The sequence below is a fragment of the Phocoena sinus genome, chromosome 17, assembly GCF_008692025.1.
Source record: "Phocoena sinus isolate mPhoSin1 chromosome 17, mPhoSin1.pri, whole genome shotgun sequence".
In the NCBI taxonomy this organism is placed as follows: Eukaryota; Metazoa; Chordata; class Mammalia; order Artiodactyla; family Phocoenidae; genus Phocoena; species Phocoena sinus.
This window is the reverse complement of record NC_045779.1, coordinates 74,954,094-74,971,646: the sequence shown is the minus strand read 5'-3', so window position 1 is coordinate 74,971,646 and position 17,553 is coordinate 74,954,094.

The following is a 17,553-nucleotide window of genomic DNA, read 5'->3' as shown; positions in this document are numbered from 1 at the left end:
TTTCCCGAGCCTTTACAGGCAGAGGCAGGCATGAGTGGAGAAGACTGGGAATGAATAGCTCTTGGCTTACACGATCAGTAGCAGCTGTCTGCTGGGGTTAACACCCTGGTCGTGGGAATTGGCTCACGTGCTTTAACCATGTCCTTTTCTGCCCTCCACTTCCAGGGGTGGGTGTGTTTCACCCTCTAGGCTTGTGTTTTGGACTAAGAAGGAAGGCTCCCAGGACTGTGGGTGTCTTGAGCATAGCAGCATGGCACTGAGTTGTCCTTCTCATGGGCTTCAAACCAGACAGGCCATGGAATCTTCCATTTCTGGGTCCACTGCTAACTGGCCGTGTGCCTCCGAACAAATCATGTCCCTGATCTGTGAAATCTCGGTGATGCCTTTGTCTCATAGTGTGGCTGGGAGGAATAAATGTGATAATGAATGGAAGGTGCTCAGCACAGAGCCCCACTTACGTGAGTGCTTCAACTTCAGATAAATCAAAGAATGATAATTAATACTTACAGGGTGCCTCCTAGGAGCCCAGCCCCATTCAAAGTGTTTTTGCAACTGTTAAATCAGTTAATCTGCGAAACAAACTCAGGAGGAAGACTCCCTTATTACATTCGTTTTACCGCTGAAGGAACAGAGCACAGACATACGAAATAACCACCTCAGTTTACCTGGGATTCAAACCAAGGTCATCTGGATCCAGCTCCCAGGTCCAGTAACAATGCAAAAATGATGCATAGACTTTCACAGGGAGCCTGGTCATTATTTCTCCAGTTCTCTTTGCTCTGTGTTGGAAGAGGAGACGGGGAAACCTGAGCTCCCAGAATATAAATGCTTTGACCATAGGATGCTGGGGACCCCTCTGCGGGGCATCTGCGCCCTACTTAGCTGGGATTTGTATCTGAGTCTGCGCACAGCTGAGGTTCAGGGTGCAGTTCTCCTTGACAAGGACTGGCGAGGGTGAGACTGACCGTGCATCACAGCCTTCCTAATCTGAGTATTGTATCTGCACAGCCTGTGCCTTCCATGATCACGCTGGTCCTTAAGGAGATTGTTAAGAACTTCATCATTGTTGATAAACTGAAAGCGGCCCTCTCTGGCTGCAGCCTGGACAAGAAATTGGAGGGCTTTTTGCAGTGCCTTTTCAACTTTGTGATTTCAAGGTCCTGCCATCCTGGAGGCTTACGACTCTCGCTGACACTGAAGCCCTCTGCCTGCCTCCTGCCAGATCCCCACTGCTGTTTCTGCCTTGTTTTCCTGGCTTTTTCCTCTCGTAGCGTTTTGGCTGTTGTGAGAAGTGGTTCTGGAACAATATCAACAAATTCCCTTAATGCTTGAGAACTGGAGCTTCCTGAGCCTGCTGATGTTAATGGCAAAATAGCTGGAGTCCTGTAATGTCTTTCTTGGATTGTTCCATCAGTTACGATTTCTGCTCAGTCCCTATTATTCTCCATCACAGAATTTCACAGCCACTGTGGTCATGAGTTTCCTCACTTCCTTTTGCTCCAGGCAGATTGTGTGTTGGGGGTGCTTTGTGGATTCAGAAGCCAAGACTTCGTTGTATTTTCCTGGGCTTCTCTCTGTAAGAAATTCCCACACCCGTGCACTGTGTGGCCACCAGTACATGCTGGCAAGTTTGCAAGTCAGAAATCCCTCGTTTCGTTTTTCCTTTGCTTCAATTAGTCATATGCTGGCAGAAAAGTCACCATGTGCTACTTTCTCTGAACTCAGTGTAACTTGTAAAACGGCAGAGAATTAAACGAGCCCCTGTATCAGGGGTCAGCAAACAATTTCTGTAAATGGCTAGATAGATGGTCAGTCTTTGGGGTACTCAGGCCATAGGATGCTGTCACAAGTAGTCAGCGCTGCTCTCGTAGTGAGAAAGCAGCCTTAGGTGATATATACATGAATGGCTGTGACTGTGTGCCAATAAAGCTTTATTTATACAGACAGGCTGTGGGCATGAAATCCTCTGGACACGTCTACTGTCTACTTACTCCCATTTCCAGGAAATCCTTTCCAGAGTCTTTTCCTGTTCCCTCCTTCCCACAGTGACCTTGACCATTATATTTTGGGCCATAATCCTTTCATTTGGATTATATTGTGTAAGATTCTCAGATCCCCATCTTTTAATCTGTCATTCAGACTCCTGTCAGAGTGCATTCATTTCTGAGTCTGTTCATTTAGTCGTTCAATGCATATTGAGTTCCTACCATGTGACAGGCTGCCATTATGCCATTTGGAAGCTAAGGCTTCAAAGGTAAACAGGAAAAGGCATGGTCTCTACTTTCATGGAGCTTATAGTTTAGTGAGGAAACCTATAATAAGTGAGCCATTTTATGCTCATAAGAGTGTATAATTTATTTATTTGGTTGTGCTGGGTCTCGGTTGCAGCAGACAGGCTCCTTAGTTGCGGCTCATATGCTCCTTAGTTGTGGCATGCCAACTCTTAGTTGAGGCATGCATGTGGGATCTAGTTCCCTGACCAGGGATCGAACCTGGGCTCCCTGCATTGGGAACGTGGAGTCTTATCCACTGCACCACCAGGGAAGTCCCAAGAGTGTATAATTTATATATAAAATTGATGATTATTGTAAATACTATAAAGCGTAACAGTTGGTGAAGATTGTTATAAAAGGAAATATGAATCCCTGCTTAGAACCCTCCAGTGGCCCCCACAATGCCATCGACTTCATATAAACAAGAATCTCCTGGGTCTCTGGTAACACCAGAGCTGTTCATTGCCCTTCTTGCATGTTGATTTGTTGAGCCTCGTTCATTACTTTGCTAGTCCTGCCATGACAAAATACCACAGACCAGGTGGCTTAAACCACAGACATTTGTTTTCTTACAGTTCTGGAGGATGAAATTCCAAGATCAAGGTGTCAGCAAGGTTGGTATCTTCTGCCTCTCTCCTTAGCTTGCAGACGGCTGTCTTCTCCCTGTGTCCTCACAGGTCTTTCCTCTGTGTGCTTGCTTCTGGTATCTCTTCTTGCAAATCTGTTCTTACAAGGATATCAGTCAGATTGGATTAGGGCCCACCCTAATGGCCCCATTTAACTTAATCACCCCTTTGAAGGCCCCCTCTCCAAATAAATTCACATTCTGAAATACTAGAGGTTAGGGCTTCAATATGTGAATTTTGGGGGTTATCTAAAAATAAATACCGTAAACAGGGTGGCTTATCAGCAACAGAAACTTATTTCTCACTCTTCTGGAGGCTGGAAGTCCAAGATCATGGTGCCAGTGCTGTCGAGTTCTGGTGAGATTCCTCTTCTGAGTTGCAGATAGCTGACTTCTTATTGTACCTCACCTGGTGGAAAGAGAGCTCTGGGTTCCTCATTCCCTTGTCAGGACACTAATCCCATTGTGGGGGCCCCACCCCCACGACCTCAGCCAAACCTAATTACCTCCCCCAAACCCCACCTCCAAATACATATCGTGGGAGACTTCCCTCATGGTCCAGTGGGTAAGAATCCACGCTCCCAACGCAGGGGGGCCTGGATTCCATCCCTGCTCGGGAAACTAGATCCCACACGCATGCTGCAACTAAGAGTCTGCATGCCTCAACTAAGAAGCCCGCATGCCGCAGCTGAAAAGATCTCACATGCCACAACTAAAAACATGCTGCAACGAAGATCCCGCATGCCGCAACCAAGACCTGGCGCAGCCTAAATAAATAAATAAACAAACAAACAAATACATCACACTGTGGATTAGGCTTCAACACATGAATTTTGAGGGGACACAAACATTCAGTGCATGTTTGGGGGACATGATATAGACCACAGCTCCTCAGAAAGGGCTCAGGATCTGAACCTTAATGCCATTGAGAAACTCTGGCTAGACAACATGGTGAGGACGGTCCCGGTGTGGCCATCACCAGTACAGTGAGCAGAACTTCCATCTCCTCACCCTTCCCTACATCTTCGAGCCCATGCCTCCCTCCTTACATCCGGGCATACATAACACCCTCCACCCTTTTCCCTTTCGTCTGGCTCCCAGTCCCTTTCCAAGGTCCAACACGGACACGTGGCTTCAATCCCCTCTCCTTTCCAGAGACATTATGGCCATTCTTTTTATTACACTGTACTTTAAATTCTACAAAAGCTTCCTTTTTGTTCCTTTTATTTTTCCTTTGACATCTTCTTGGTGTCCCAGTTTTATTATCCCCAAAGCTTCCTGGAATGAGCTTCCTGGGCCTTCATTTGTTTCATCTTTCCATGTCAGAGATGAGAGAAATGGTGGGGGGGGCGGCGGCGGTGATTCATGGAAGGGAGTGTGGCTTATGTCTACACCACCCAGCTTCCCCTTCATCTTGCTAAGTACTGATCTATATGTACAGCATCACTCTTACAACATGAACATCCTTTTCATCCTCTCTTTGATAGGGAAATATGTGCTTTTAAAGAGCTTCAAGGGAATATGGGGAACCACTTTTTGGTGTATATTCTAGAGAAGATGAAGGCTAGAAAGGCTTTAAAGTGATCTTGCTTTTCCAGCCGGTGCATAGTTATTACCCAGGAGTTGGTGGAGCTCCTCCTAGGAGACCCAGATAAACCCACTACTCACAAGTCCATGACCGTGGGGATGGAGGCTGCCCGTTTACGTGCTAGGAGATGCCATCTCCCTAGGTCAAGTGCATGGGTTAAATAGAAGTAGCAAACCCAGAAAGGCTAACACCTTGTCTTTAACCTTGCAGTCTCTCAGTGAAATGCTTTTCTCCCGACTCCCTTCACTGTCTTGAGAAATGCACTTGTTTTTGGCAAAGTGGAAATCTGCAGTTCAAAGATACAAAGGATTAGGAAGATTACCTGGCTTTGTGGATCACAATTAGCAGTTAGTTCATTCTGATGAATTAAAGGTAAGTGAAGGGAGAGCATTTCAGTTCCATGCCCAATGATGTGCATGAGGGTTTAAAATATAAATCTGGAGACTTTCACGGTTTTGTTGCATTTGGGGTATTTTGTAGGTTTTGTAGCTCAAACCGTAACACAGGAGACACCCACTGAATCCTGGCTTTCTTTCATATGTGGGATGCCATTGTGTTGTTGACTCATTTATGCATCCTTTAGACATACATTTACTGAGCCCCTACTATGTGCCAGTATAATATTTGATCCTCGTACAGTTTTTTGAGTAGATGATGTATTTCCCCCATCTTACAGAGATAGAACTTGAGGCTCAGAGAAATCACGCGCGAGGGCAAACAGTTTGTAAGTTGTGGAGCTGGCATATGGATGGGCGTTATCTGACTTGAGAGCCTGCGTACATAACTACCGTTCTTGGCCTCCCCAACAATCCAGCATGACTCAACCCACACAACTGTCATCCACACTGCGAATTATGGATTCAGTTGGATACTCAGAGACTGTGTCCGTAGCAGTGATACTCCCTTGGTTGCTTCCTGTGTCTTTCCATTCTTTCACTCACCCATCCATCTATCCGTCCATCCACCCATCCACCCACCTACCCATCCATTCACTAGGACAATAATGTCAGACAAGAAGAAGCAGAGTCAGCATTTAGACATAGTTGGTCTGTGGTGCTTAACTATTTCTCCCTTCTTTAGTTTCCTCATCTGTAAAATGGGGATAATAATAACCACCTACCTCTTAGGTTTGTTGTGAGGATTAAATGAAGTGATACATGTAAAGCTCCTAGAACAGTGGCTTGGCAGTTTGTAATTGTTATTATATCACTATTATTTATTATTATTTCAACTATATTATACTCAATTTCACATAATTGGCTGAAACCGATTAAGAGAGTCTGTCAGACCAACCACTTGGAGTTTATGGAATATGAGACCCTGGTTACTTTGGACTTCAGGGACTGAAATCTGACAGTCGTGCCGACCACAGTCCCATGGTTCTCCCATCCATGGTCAACAGATTTGCTGAGCAAACAGGCAGAGCCAACATAACTGATCGGGGGACATATTTAACCCCCAAAGCACTTCAAAAGGACCTATGTACCAACAGCTCTGTTTTTGTTGGATCCGAAGCAATCTTACTTCTACATTACAATAGACCTCCGAAGGACTTCCTCTTTCCGAAGGTCACACAATTACATCTAGTTCCCACAGTTACACTTAGTTCCCACATTTATACCCTGAATGGTTTGGGCAAAGCATTCAATGAAGCTGAGACCCAGTTTTCTCATTTTGAACTCAGTACTCACCTGGTTTCTTAGTTTTAAGTGAGATTATTCATTGACTCAACCTCTTTGTTGAATGTCTACTACATGTCAAGCCCTGGGTGAGGGCTAATAATACAAAGGCCAGAAAGGGTGGGTGGAGTTCTTGTTTTTGTGAAGATTACAGTCTTGTGGGGAGCACGGGCTGTGTGTGGCACCTGTAGCAGAGTCCCTGGCACATAGTAGGTCCACGGTAATGAATCGTCCTCACGCCGCTGATTCCAGGGTCAGCGATGCTCTTTATTCATGAGGGCACTGTAGCATCAGAGTGGGCCTTCTCCAGTGAACTTAATCTGTGGGTACGAGGTTCCTTTTCTTTTTATTGTTAAGTGTTGAGTGAGAGAGGAAGAAAGTGTGCAGAGTCAGACCTTAGCACTTGCCCTGGTTCTGCACTATTTGCTTGATCATGTCAAGGCCATTTTCTAATATGTTTGACCTCGGTCTCTTCCTCTGTTTAATGAGGTGGTTCAGATAGATAAACTCTCTGGTCCATTCCAGGGGAAGATGCTGGAATTTGACCACCATTCTGTAACTCCTGCCGGGGGAACTAACACCGTAAATCCTTCAAAAGCCATCATTCAAGGGAGGCACGGAGGGCAGTTATCTTCCATTTGATGGATGAAGGAGAAAATGGGACAGTGAAACATGGCTGTGTTCCAGTAATCCACTTTCCCTGTAGCTCAGCCCATTACTTGGCCAGGAGAATGGCCTTTGAAGGGAAGCTTGACCAACTCGATGGCTGAAACAATTAGGCTGCTTGTCACAAAGGGCTTCTCAGCGTCATTCTTTCCATCTGAAAAGCAGTGGACTTAAAAGGAACTATCCTGCCATTCCTTCCCCTTCTTCCTGCCTGAGCAGAGTTGTTTTCCTCTTCCACCACCTGTCTGCACTAACTCAGCATCCACCCCAGGTCTTGAAGTTGGGACTCATGTGTCCTGGGCATCACTCTGCCATTTGCATTACCCTGGAAGGAAGCACTTACCCTCCCTGGGAATCAGATTCTCCTTTGGTGAAGTGAGGAGAGGGTAAGGTTGCCAAGAGAACGGTGAAGATCCTCATACGTTTATGCAGATTAGTGAATTTAGTTTGTACCTCACCTGGTGGAGACAGTACTGCTGTTACCACCACCGTACAGATACTAAAACTGTGGCCCGTAGATTTTAAGTCAATTGGCAAATGTCACAGGGCTAACATGTGCTGAGTGCTGTCAGCTGAACCCAGGCAGTCTGGCTCCAGAGCCTGCTCTCTGATCCACCACACTCCACTGCTTCGGAGAGCGGCACAAGGACCCTGCTCGTCCCAAGGAGTAACCTTGACCTTGGACCCTGCTCTTTAGCCTAAGGAGGTCCACTCTGAACCGATCTTCACTATTCTGCTAATTGAGTCAATCCCAAACTGCAGGGAGAAGCTCCTTTGGTTTGTGGAGCTGAGAGGTCCTGGGGACAACAAGAACGGAGGATAAATGAAGGGCATCGTTTTGCTGGTTTTATTTTTATTTTAATTTTTTTCACTTTGATCTAAGTGGGAGAAAGGGGAGCAGGAGAAGGCAAGAATTAATTAGGGGGCCTACAAGAAATATGCATCTGTAACCGATAGGTATTCTGTAGAGGGCATATTTGTTACTAACCTCTCAGCACTATCCCAGAATAATCATCTGTTCGTAACGTGGCTTTTTCACGTGTAGGATTCTAAATGTGGGGGAAGGAGGGCTGTGTGCCCATGGTGGCCATGGAGGGTGAGGGTATGGAGATAATGGAATCAGGCCCGGGAGTTCCTTGGCTTCCTGTGTTGTGGACTTGCATCTTTCTCTGTCTCATTTTTAAGTTCTGACTTAAGTCCTTGTGGTGGATAGCCTCCATGATGGCCCCAGTGATCCCACCTCCTGATATCCTACTCATGTGCTTATGGAGCCTTCTCCCACACTGACCTCTGGAACCACTAGGATATGGCAGAAATTACAGAGCTTAACTTCTAAGGGTGGGTCATAAAAGACATTGTAGCTTCCTCTCTTGGATCATTCGCTCTGGGAAAAACCAACCGCCATATCATAAGGACACTTGAATTTTCCTGTATAGAGGCAAGTGGGGGAAAACTAAGGCCTCCTACCAGTAACCAGCACTGACTTGCCAGTTATGTGAGGGAACCATCGTGGACATGGATTCTTTAGCACCAGGTGAGCCTTGAGATGACCACAGCTATAAATGACACCTTGACTACAACTTCATGAGAGATCCTGACCAGAACAATCTAGCTAACCTATTCCTCAATTCCGGGTCTGCAGAAACTTAGATAATAAGTATTTGTTGTTTTGAAGATGCTCAATCTTGAGGTGGTTTGTTATTCCACGTTGATAACTAATACAGTCCTCTTCACTGTGATGGAGAAGAGGGCCCGAAGGATTTCTATTTAGAAGATGAAGGCCAGTGTCACCTTTCTGTCTCTCAGCTGCAGTCACATTGAACCTTCCTGAGCTTTTCTTCCTCCTTTTTAATCTGTAGACTATGGTCATCTCTACTTTCAAAGGTAGATTGATGTGGATGAAATAAGAAATTGTGGGGCTTCCCTGGTGGCGCAGTGGTTGAGAGTCTGCCTGCCAATGCAGGGGACACGGGTTCGTGTCCTGGTCCGGGAAGATCCCGCATGCTCTGGAGCAGCTGGGCCCGTGAGCCATGGCCACTGAGCCTGCGCGTCTGGAGCCTGTGCTCCACAACGGGAGAGGCCACAGCAATGAGAGGCCCGCGTACCGCCAAAAAAAAAAAAAAAAAAAAAGAAATTGTGGATTGTATTATGATAGAATTCCCATTGTATTTATGATGTTCATGCCTACAAATGATAATTCCTTTTTCAAATAGCATTACTTTCTTCTGTTTAAATGCAATTTATATCTCAGCCTTCCTCCAGGTCAGCCCCAGTCCCTTTATGGCCCTTCAGATCAGGTCAGTTTCCCTAGCGTGGTCGTCTCTGTGGCCTGCACTTGTCTTTTACTCCACTTAATACAATTGAGTGAATTAATTTTTTGTGTGAAGAGAGTTGAATGCGTTTCTTACCCAGGAGACTGTAAACTCTTGTTCATCATATATCCTTAATGCTCGGCACATATCCAGTACTCAGGTAATAACTTTGTCCTGTGGGTAAACTGGGGCCTCCTGTGACCTCAATTTATTTACAGTAAATGTATTCGATGATCGTTGAAAAGAAATGACAATGGGCAATACCAACAACAAAATGGAAGAAATTGAAATATGAGAAAATCTCCCCAAAGAAAACAAAGATGGGTGTGTGGAAGGGGGTCCTCTCTTGGAGGATAGGGAATCCTCTTTAAAACACTCATTTTCTCTCTGCTCATCTCAGCCATCTCCACGCAAACAGTGACTGTCTCCCAAGAACTTTCTCTCTGATTCCTAGTTCCCTTCCCTGAACCGTCCATACACCCAACCCAAGTAGTTTTTGCCTTCTCTGGCCTCCGTCCCCAGCTTTTGTCCTTTGTTATATGTCTTCTCCACTTCCCTATTTCTTCCTGGGATTGGTTCAGATTGAGCTCAATAAATCGGATCTCAGGAGAAGACTTGGCAGGCAGGGCTCTTTCACCCTCGGCAGGTGCAGGAAACCTTGGGAAGGAGACTCAGAGGCTGCTGCTGTTACTGAACTCGGGTCTGGTTGCTTGCTCCTTGCTCGAAAATCAATACCTGAGCGAGAGGCAGGCGTTGGTAGAAAGGAAAGTTGCTTTGAATTAGAACGCTGGCAATCTGGGGGTGACGGTGGATGGTGGATTCAGATGAAGGCTTTGTTTGGCCACGAAAGGGAAAAAGGGAAGTAATCTCAGTTAGTTATTGAGATAAGGGCTCAGAGTTGTCACCGTCCCCCGATGTGTGCAGGCCTGTCGATTTGCGATCTTTCCTTAGATGCTATCTTGTTCACGCAGTTTGTTCCACGAGCTTACTGAAGGGGAAGCCAGGGAAGAGATCTGGTCATCTGTTATTCTTCGTCTCTACATTTCGATCTATGGAAGGAACCAACAGGTTAGGCAAGGCACTGTGCGATCAGAAGATTGGAAAGGGGTGCTTGGGCTGGAGATGAGTAGAGCATGGGGGTGCCTGGTTTAAGGTTAGTGACAAGACCAAAGGGGTCTCCTGCAGAGAGTTCTTTCCTGACGAAAGCTGCTCACACAGTCACTTTAGTAAGAACGTGTTCTGTTGAGTTTTGACCTTCAGAACAGTTCCCCAGCACCCTACCCTTGCCTTTCGTTGTCTTCATAGAACATGGATATCACCTGACATTATATTTCTTTGTTGTTATTTTGGTTATCGTCACTGTCTCTTGCCAACAAGAGGGTTCCACGCTCCGTGTGTCATTTGTGTCCACTGTTCCATTTTTAGAGCCTAGAGCAGTCCTGGCCCATAGTCAGTGTTTAGTTAATACTTGCTGAATGAATTGATACAATGAGTGAGAGCTGTGAAAATGAAGATGTCTTGGACTGACCGATTAACAGCTCTATTTGTGTGAGTTCTGCCTTCCAGGTTTGATGTGAGATTTTTAGAAGATCACACAATGTCTCTGTTATTTTTAAAAATTTATTGATTATAAATTTATTTATTTATTTTTGGCTGCATTGGGTCTTCGTTGCTGTGTGCGGCCTTTCTCTAGTTGCAGCGAGCTGGGGCTACTCTTCATAGCAGGGGGTGGGCTTCTCATTGCGGTGGCTTCTCTTGTTGCGGAGCACGGGCTCTAGGTGCACAGGCTTCAGTAGTTGTGGCTCACGGGCTCAGTAGTTGTGACTCGCGGGCTCTAGAGCGCAGGCTCAGTAATTGTGGCGCAAGGGCTTAGTTGCTCCACGGCATATGGGATTTTCCTGGACCAGGGCTTGAACCCGTGTCCCCTGCGTTGGCAGGCGGATTCTTAACCACTGTGCCACCAGGAAAGTCCTGTTTGTTTTTTTTGCTTTTTATTTCCTATTTTTGTTCCTTAGAGTGAAAGGCCTAGACATTTAAGTGCATCCCATGTAGTACTGACTCACTGAATTCAATTGGTATTTCCTGGCTCCTTTTTGGAGAACTTCTTTGGAACCAGTATGACCTGGTAAGATAGATAAATAAATAAATAAATAAATAAATAAATAAAAGTTATTTGAGTCAGATAAACTAGTTTTCAAATTGTGTCTCATCACTTATTCTGGAACAGTAGTTTCCTGTTTTATTGTTTGGGGTTAACATAGTCTACTTCACTCACGTGATGAGAAATGAGGCTTTTACTTTCCCGAATTCTGGCAGATCATGGACTTTATTTCTCCACCTCATACCACACCACAAACACGCGGTTCTGTATAGACATAGGACCTAGTGGGGTTGTTACCGTCCACTTAATGCAAGCCTTAGAAAGAGTCCTGACTCATCGTCAGGAGAAGCTGCCCTCCGGCTATAATCTGCTAACTTAATTAAAGGTAAACCATCCTCAAGGTAAACCATGAGATGCAGGCATGTTCTCCTGAGAACCATTGCCTAGTTCTTTGTGATCTGTCAGTGGCAATGCATTAAAATCGATCCATTTCCCAAACTCCATTGCTGTTGTTTTCTCATCAAATTATAGACCTAGCTCCAGTGCATCTGCCCTTCCCCCTGGGAGTGGGAACTCGCTTGCACAGCAAGCTCTTTGACACAGTATGGTTTGCTTGGAATTCATTACTCCAGGGACTTGGTGAATTGAAGATCTATTACTTTTTACATTTTGCTTTCTGTGGAGTGCCTGGCATAGAGTTCTGGCTACCCTCCAGAATCATTTTGATTGTTTTTGTCTCTCTCTCTCTCTCCATACACACACAAACACACACACATATCCTTTTTAATTTTATTTTTTTAGCTTTTTCTTTTTTCCTTTATGTTTGGTGGTGGAGATTAGGTGGAGATAATATAATAGAAAGATATATCAATTCTAGGTCCGAAAGATAGAACCTGAGTCCCAGCTACATACAATCATTGCTATTTTAAAACCCGTTGAAAAGGGATGATAAATAGCATCTACGTGAGGGATGTTGTATGTGTCTGGCACATGGTAGGTGCTCAGTAAATCTGTGTTGAACAAATGAAATATTAAACACAGAAACACACACACACACAGTGTGACCTATAAAGAGATGTTCAACTGTCAACAGTTATAATTTCCATCTTCTTCTTCACATTAAACCTGATTATTTTAAAGTGAGAAACCCTAGACTAAGACTAAAAACTGTTGGATTCTAGTCATGCTACGCTATGCGAAGGTCTTGGTGTAGATACTGAATAAAGCAGCAAACAAAATTCTTGCTCTCATAGGGTATACTTGCTAGCGGGGGCAAAGAATAAAAAAAAGATAAACCAATAGTGTGTCAGGCTGTGCTCAGTGCAATGTGTTAAGTTCTTTGCATAGTAATAATGGTGATGGATCATAGCTGAAGACTCCCAGTCGAGTCTGAATCCAACCAAATGCCCCCATTCAAAGTGTCCGTGTCCCACTTCTTCCCAATTAAATGGTCTAAGGTTCACACGAGAGATTTGGTGAGTGTGTGACTTCAACATTCCTTGCAATTGTGCAAGCTGTATAAATAAAATTTAGTTCTGAGTTTTAGTGGTATCTGCTCCGTGGCTACAAGTAATAAGAGCTTCTTTTAAGGCTGCCGCAGAAGCATTCTTGTTCTCTGATCAGAGTTGAGCTGATACGACAGTTTGCAGCCTGCATCTTGTTATTTTCTTCCTGTTGTTTGTGCAGTGCAGTGAGAAGTGACCATCCCACTCAGTGGCCTTGTAGTTACCATTAACACTGTAACCCGGTTTAGCAGCTACTTGGCACTTGATGGAATAGGAGCTTTCTCCAAAGAATGCACAGGCAACAAATGAATTAATTGTTGTACCACTTCTTGCCATGGATTATCAGTATCCCAATTTTCATTGATAAGGAATTCAGTACAACATTCAGATCTGAAGACATAAATAAACCAGTCTTTGAATCCTGTCTTTGAGGATGTGCTTCCTTGTAGCACTCTGGTACCAAGCAAAGTAGTCCTCAAAGCCCAATCAGAAAAACAGAATCAAGAGTAGCTATTTCAGGGCTTCCCTGGGGGCGCAGTGGTTGAGAGTCCGCCTGCCGATGCGGGGGACACGGGTTCGTGACCCGATCCGGGAAGATCCCACATGCCGCGGAGCGGCTGGGCCTGTGAGCCATGGCCGCTGAGCCTGCGCGTCCGGAGCCTGTGCTCCGCAACGGGAGAGGCCGCAGCAGTGAGAGGCCCGCGTACCGCAAAAAAAAAAAAAAAAAAAAAAAAAAAAAAGTAGCTATTTCGAACAGAGGATATTTAATATAAGGAATTGATTATATAAGTATGGGAACGCTGACAGAGCAAGAAGGGGACATTGAGATGACTTCACAATTAATGATGAATAATTATGATTGATTATTAATGACTCAGTGATCAGTACTGCTGTAAGAAGAAGCAGTGATTGCTAAGGCTGAGGAACTGAAAGGAATAATTGGAGTCCCCAGAATTTAATAACTCACATCTCTAGGAGAAGCTTCATGCAGCCAATGCTCAGACCTCTAAGAGGGGCCTTTGCAAAGCTATCGCGTGGTCATCTGGGGAGGGCTGTCTGCAGGTGATATTTTGACTGGCAGGGAAACATAATCCATTTTTGTTGGTGACAGCTTTGAAAAGTTGAGGCTAGGAGTGTCAAGCGGAACTGATGTCTGAAGTGGAGCTGTGCCCTGTTGCTAGGACTGCATAGACGGGGACTGAAAAGATGAAAGAAGTCCTTTTTGGTGCATTCTTATTCTCTCTCTGGAACCTTCCACGAGCAGCAGTTAACAGGAAGTCCGCCTACTAGTGAGTGTCGTAGTGTGGTTTGCAGAGTCCCAGCTCCAGAATCAAAGAGCATAAAGAGGTGGGCTTGGAGCTGTGTGACGAAAGGTAAATAACCCCAGTAGAGCCATGGAGAGGCGAAATTCAAACCTGCCATACCAGGGTCTCTGCTAAGTACTGGCAACTAGATACAGCCATTACATTGTAGTAAGGATCCTCATGGGAGTTAATAATGATAATTTCTGTTTATTGAAGGTTCTTATGTGCATGTCCTTATCTACCCAATCTTATTTGTGGAGTATTGCCCTTTTGATTTCATCTCCTTCCTTCTCCAGCTTGAGTCAATCTTATCAACTCTTGCTAATACTTACCTGTTGAGTATCCTGACAATTCATTTCTCCTTCTTTTCCCCTCAAGTACAACATGGTTTCAGCTTTGCACCATTTTTTGCTTCTGTTTCTAAAGGACTTAACCTGATCTCCTTCCTTCCCTGTGCTTTCTTTTAATCCTTCCTTCATATTGATGGCAGATAACCATTCTTCTAAATTTTAAAAAAATGTATCGTTCTTCCAGCTGAATGGCTCACCATGGCACACAGGATAAATCCAAACCTCCTGCACATTCACACACAAGGCCATTGATGATCTAGCTTAGTTTATTCTTACGTGCCCGTGCTTTCATGCCTCCTTGCTACTATTCATGTTCTCATCGCTACCTGTGATTATGTTTCTAACCCTTGCACATCTGTGCATAATCTCCTTATACATCAAGGCTTCTTAAAATTGTTACCTGCTCTCTGAAGCCCTTTACTATCTCATTTTTAGTTTCCAAGTCAACGTGTGTGTGTGTGTGTGTGTGCGTGCGTGTGTGTGTTTCATCAGAAAACTATTGGTATCTCCAGTGCACTTATTTTATTATCGTTCAGTTTTAGGCATAGACTTTAGGGCTTGAGAGTCTGAAAGTTAAATTGAAGGTCTGACACCTAAATCTTAGGTGAATTTATCCAAGTGACTTAACTTCTTTGAATCTCAACTGCTGTATCTGAAAGGTGAACTCTACAGCCAACCTCACAGAGTCGTTAGTTAAATTGATGCTACTACGTCATTAATTTCCTACCACGATGCTTAGCATATAGTGAACTTTTTAACAACTATCAGTTCTTTTATTTGACTTGAGTAGAGCCTATCTCCCTCTTTCCACCGCACTAGACTCTAAGCTCCTTGAAGTCAGGAGCAAGTTCATGATCATCATTGTATTTCCACAGATCATAGAAAAATGTCTGGCACATAGCACATAATAAGTACACACATAGTTTCAGGAGTTGTCCTGCCGTCCCTATGATTGGTGTGCTTTGTGGCCCATGCCATTCCTTGGGAGGCGGTGTAGGTAGGGCACAATAATGCATACCTGGAAAGGAGTTAGGATTAAATTTGCGAGCAGCGGTGAAGCGTCTAGGGGAGTCCCTGGCACATAGAGAGCTTGAACCAAGACAAGTTACCTCCTTTTTTGGTTACTATGCAGCACCCCATCCACAGAATCTGGAAGATCTCTTGATGACCTCCAATCAAAGGGAAGCCCCAAAATGCTCCTTCTCCCAAGATTAAGTCCTCCTCTAGTGTTTTGTGGGTTTGTGTGAAACATTTCCTTTGGGATTGAACGTGAGACTGGTGTACTGAGGTGACAGAGTAGTGGAATGAGCTTGGGATCGGGCAGGCCTTGGTTCACCCTTGATGGCACCATAGTTACTTAACCCTCAAACTTCTTTTATTGTTCTGTGTGCTGTAGATTTCCCTTACACAGCTCACACAGGGCCGTTATGGGATGATGATTGATCATTCGTGTGACGGTACTTTGTAATCTGGAAGAATACCATCTTTGCGTCTGCCCTCAACAAAGATTTCCATGGATACAAGCACTGGAACATTTGCCTGGTAAAGCTCACCATGGATAAATGAAGACCTTCAGATAGGCAGGAAATAATCTAATTTCCGTGAAAGTTAATTGAGATCTGTGTTTTCTAAAGGCTAATGGCGTGGTGAGAGATGTCCTGAGGCAAGCTCATGTGCTGGCCCACTTGTTTTCTCAGGTACCAGTTATCAAACAGAAGTCACATCTGTCACTGTTAACCTGTTTGCACAGTGACCTCTCCCGCCCACCCACAAAGTCTCCGTGGCAAATATAGGGGAAGAAGATGATCCCATTAAAAGACATAAGATGCTAATGAGTAAAATGCAGCCCCCAGGAAGCTTGGTTTGAGTCACTGCTACGTTTCTTCAAGCCGCAGGGGCTACTGCTTGCCCGTCAGGCTAGGCATACGCCCAGGGGAATGAAGCCCTGACCTCCATGCTCAGGGGGCTGGCCTTTTCCTGGGGAGTGGCAGAAGATTTGAAACCAAAATCTCAATGCATATTACGAGCCACAATTCCATATAAAGTAGGTATGAGGTGAGGATGGGCCATCGTTTAGGACAGCTGATGTTATTTCAGTGTCTTTCAGGGTTCCTAATTGCCCAAGGTAAGATGTAAATCGCATATCGTAGACTCATGGAAGGAAACAAACAATTCACCCACTCTTTACCCTTGGCATACTTTCTACTGTTTTATTTATTGCCTTCATACCTCTTAATCAGGATTCAAAATTACATTATTCTCCCTCTCCACACCCCCCCCCCCAACACAATACAGGTCGAGGCAACTTCTTGATACCTAGATCAATAAATGAGAACTCTGGGGGAGGCTATGAGGATAGGGTGCATTTCATAAGGTTTAAAAAGACCCAGATGCGGGAGTTCCCTGGTAGACTAGTGGTTAGGATTCCAGGCTTTCACTGCCACAGCCTGGGTTCAATCCCTGGTCAGGGAACTGAGATCCTGCAAGCCACACAGCGTGGCCAAAAAAAAAAAGACACAGATGCAATAGTTTCAGTGGTCAGTTATACAATGTAAACTAATTATCTCACACAAAGCGATGATAATCTATGGTGAATATTTAACAGCGAGTCTAAGAAAGCTGGTAACTTGTTTAGGTCAGTTCTAGAACTATGCCTGGAAACTAGTATGTGTTTACTAATATTCTGAATCATGAATGAATGAATGAATGATTGTACTAAGTTCCCAGGCTCCTGTAGCTGGTCTTCTCAAATACTTTGTACCCCCAAATATAAACTTTCCTAAGACTTAATATCTTTGTGAGATCAAAAACCTTCCAACCTTATAGGAGTCTTTGCTTATTTTTTTTCATTTGAAGTCTAAGGGATATGCAAGTTTTATAGCGAATTTTCATTGATTCTTCGCATATTTTCCGTTATGTCATTGAGCATAGTTAATATCTGATAATTCTAATATCTGGATCATCTTGAGGTCAGTCTCCGTTGATTGTCTTTTAAGAATGGGTGAATGGGTCACGTTTTTGTATTTCTTCTCATGTTGAACAGTTTTGGACTCTACCTTGGATATTGTGAACATTGGGCTGTGGAGGCACTAGGGACGGCAGTGTTCTTCCAGTGAGTGTTTTTGTTAATGCTCTTGTTGATGTTGTATT